Source organism: Gadus macrocephalus, chromosome 21 (assembly GCF_031168955.1).
Source record: "Gadus macrocephalus chromosome 21, ASM3116895v1".
Taxonomy (NCBI): Eukaryota; Metazoa; Chordata; class Actinopteri; order Gadiformes; family Gadidae; genus Gadus; species Gadus macrocephalus.
The window spans coordinates 17,096-21,459 of NC_082402.1; positions in this window are offsets into that span (position 1 = coordinate 17,096).

Below are 4,364 nucleotides of genomic sequence, written 5' to 3' on the forward strand. Positions count from 1 at the left end.
CTCCCTCTCTCTCTCTCCCTCTCCCTCTCCCTCTCCCTCTCTCTCTCTCTCTCTCTCTCATACATAGGTTTGTTTGTAGAACGTTTGAAATGTTCAATCTCAACTGTAATGTCAATTCACTTACAATATCCTCTATCTTTGACATTGGTTTGTTTGCAGAATTATTGAAATGTCAATCTCAAGTGCAATGCAAATTGCAACCTCGCTCACACGTACAAAGCAATTTTTGTGTATGGCTGTTTGTGATGTTTTGCTAAGTCTATGACTCTCTGAGGGGGTTTACCCTAACTACTTGTCTTGCTGGTTATATCGATATTGATTTGGTCTTAAAAAAAAAGGAATAAACAGTGCTAATTTTCCTGGCATTTTGGCAAAGACAGGTGTTATCCGAAACCTTATTCTCTTTTGGGTTCCATTGTGACTGTATTAGTTCGTGTCGTGCTACACTTTGTGTGTCCTCTGCTTTCCATCTTCATGTTGGAGTAAAGAAGTGTATGCAGGGTTTAAAGGGGAAGGTATTTTCTCTATTTTCTCTCCAACCTTTAAAAAACCTATCCACCATCTACCAGGGATGGAAATTAACACCACATGCCATTTGCGGGTGGATTTGTATGGTGGCGGGTGAATTGTGTCTCTTCACCCGCCACTGTGTCGGGTAATACTTTCCAGTCGATCCGATCAAATTTGCATATTTAATACATTCGTCATACGGCGCTGCAGTTCTACAACCATTACTGTCAACATCCGGCCCCCTTCTTCTTCTACACCCCTTTTGCTGAACTGCGACTATCAACATCCGGGATAATATACCGGTAACAGGGCTCTCAAGTCTCACGCATTCGGCGTGAGACCATGGCTGTGTTCGAAATCGTTCCCTATCACGGATATAGTGCACTATATAGGGTGCTCGCCATTTTGTAGTGGTGTTCGAATTCTCAGTGGTTAATTTCATGCACTATATAGTGCACTTAAAATACCCCAAATTTGAGTGTACATACGATGTGCCCTACATGTTACTCCCGTATACCACAATGCAATACGGTTGTGTTATTCCGGAGGCGAAGAAGAAGCTGAATAACCGCGAAAACGAATACATTTAATGATGGAGTCTCCGGCTTTCGAATAGAAATGTCAACAATTTATTTGGGATTTAACATAGAAAATGTAACAATCAAAATTAATAAAAAAAAACTTGAACAAGGAAATGTAACATTCAACATCAAAACAACCTCCAGCTTTCCTGTGAGTGCCCAGTTTGTTTGCATGATGCAGCGCGAAATGAAATGGCGCGCAAGGCAGCATGGCTATAGCCAGACTATTTCGGAGGCGTTCAGAATTCCATTCATAAATTAACAGACGTGAATTGTCTGGCTGGCTGAAATTTGAGAGGGGTTCTGGGAGTGTCCATGGTAAGATTTGTGTAACCAACGAGAGAGAGGTATGATCAGTTAAGAAGTGTATGGAAGTAAATCTGTGCCATCGGATTTTGAAAATAAAAAGCCATTGAATTCTATGCACTGAATATTTATGCATTGAAATAACGTATCTGGATTTGAATTTCAACGTAATCAACGTCCCCACGTTGAATTTTAAAGCTTTTAAAAATAAAGCTGAATAGGAGTTCAATTCAAATCCAGATACGTTATTTCAATGCATAAATATTCAGTGCTTAGAGTTCAATGGCTGTTTATTTTCAAGATCCGATGGCAGATTTACTTCCATAGAAGTGACTCAAACATTTTGTGGTTGAGAGGGCGTATCGGTTTCCACCATATAGGTTTCTACAGGAAAAAATCTGTGTGGGGGGGGGGGGAATCTAGTGGGGGATATGTTCAACAAAAGAACAAGGAATTGGAAGCTACTTACAATAGGCCTAGGCTACATTCATTTCCCATGATGGCAGCAATGTTCAACTTACAGCAGGAATTCACGGTACATCAAAACCAAGTGTCTTCTTTAGATTTCAGTTCCCTTTATTTATTCACACAGTTCAGCAGCGGCATTCATTCAGAATCAGAGCCCAAATTAAAGCTGTATTTAGGGCGACTATCACTACCCAGCAGAAAGATAGATGCACTATAAATGGTTTTGTATATAGCAGTCAGGAACATGGGCATAGTTGTGGAAGTGCTGGTGTTAGGAAAAGAAAGTTGACGGGAATTAAATTGCTGAACATCGACTGTACAAATGTAGATTATTAATTTATTAATAATTAGAATTTTAATTCAGAAATCGAATAGGCTAATAAAGTCTGAATTGTGAGATAAAATTCAGCATTCTGATAATAATGTCAGAATACTTGGATAAAATCTGAATTCTAGTTCACTAAGTAGTTCACTAGCGTGCAATAATTTGCAGTGTCAGAATTCTGAGAATTTAGTCAGCAATCAGATATCTCAGAATTCTCTGACACTGCAAATTAAAGCGCTACTACTAGCGAACTACTTTCAGCGTGACTGGAGAGAACTTCCTTAAATTAACCTTTAATGCTAGATTTGCATGAACGCTTTTGTGCGAATAAGTTTGGTTCTCTTTCATGGAAGCCGGAAGTGGGAGATTCCTGGGGTTTTGCCCCATGAATTCAACCCATGCACACGCTCACAAGCTACACTTCGTATTTCTCCCGCAGAGAAATTACAAGGATAGCGCCCACCAATTTGGGCCGCTATTTAACAGTGTTACAGGTAGGAATCAAATGTGTTTCCCGTAAGTAGGGTAACCAGACGTCCTCTTTTGCCCGGACATGCCCTTTTATTAAAGCCTCATACATGTTCACATTGAATTTGCGTTGCGTTTCTCTGGGTCGTTCACAAACTAGTTGGGCTACGCCCTCCCCTACTCAGTTCTGTTCGCTTTGCATTGGTGGAAGTTAGTAGGGGGAGTGGTTAAGTAGAGCCTTCAGATTTGACGGTTTGACTTACTCAGTTACCGTCGTGTTTTGTATTTATTTTTTTACCATTATTGTTTTATAGGGACAAACATTAACAAATTTCTCCTACAGGGGAGCGATCAAGTTCTATCTAGACTATTGAACAGAAAGAAACACTTGGTCATACTTTACAAACATTACCACAGCATTGGCCTAATGCCATAGAAATATTTTCAGCATTGGATTGAATGCCACATAAATATATAATTATGTTTTTGCACGTTTGCAACGTTTAAAAGTTCAGGGTATAAAGTTCAAGTATATGCCTCTGCTTGTATTGCTTAAGCCAATAGCCTTTTGAGGCAGTGTTTTTTTCTGAATATTAGTGTTAAGGGCCAATAATGCTTACTATCATACGTTAGTTACCAGGTCTGTGGACACATTTGTATGCAGTCACATGTAAATAACATGTTATGATGGTGTAGCCATGCATGTTGTTTTATTGTTAATCTGTCAATTTGTTTTTTATTGAAAATACTTTGCATAGATGAATTATCCCCAAACTTGTCATCGTAACACCTTTGAAATAAACATGACTTAACATGGCAGATACCTGTGTATTGTTTATCATATGCGGTAAGAGTGTAACGTTTTCAACTCAGTTCCTTGGTAGAACCTACTTACAGTAAAAATCACTTCTGATGGAAAAAAACATGTGTATGAAAAACACTTTTCTTATCTATTGTTACTATTATATTGTTTAAAATGTACGCATATATTAAAAAAAAATATATAGCGTATAAAAAGTGGCTGGTAAAAAAGATGAGTGGCTGGTGGGCAAAAAAGTTAATTTCCATCTCTGCCCCATACATATCATTGCTTTTGGGCCCCCCAATTTGCCAGAACCGCCACTGATCGCAGTGATTGCAGGGCAGAGGGGAGCGGCAAGGATCCGGAAGGCAAGGAGAAGGGACTGAGGGCCTCTGGTGGACAGGTGGAGAACAGCAGGTCAGAGACTCAAAGGGACTGAGGGCCTCTGGTGGACAGGTGGAGAACAGCAGGTCAGAGACTCAAAGGGGACTGAGGGGCCTCTGGTGGACAGGTGGAGAACAGCAGGTCGGAGACTCAAAGGGACTGAGGGGGCCTCTGGTGGACAGGTGGAGAAAACAGCAGGTCAGAGACCTCAAAGGGGACTGAGGGCCCTCTGGTGGACAGGTGGAGAACAGCAGGTCGGAGACTCAAAGGGTTGCTGAAGGAAAGGACATAGAGCAAGACTTGGACTCCTACCCCGTAGTTTAAACAGGTGCTACTGCAGTCATGCTACATCACAGCGGTTTGAAAAACCATCCAGAATTATGATGGGTAGATCGCTCTCACTCCTTGGGGTCCACATATAGAACAATATATGGATCTATATTTGTTGTTATTATTATGGCGGTTAGTTACAGCGCTAAAATGTTTGAGAGGAGTGGAGGTCAGAACTACAAATCACAGA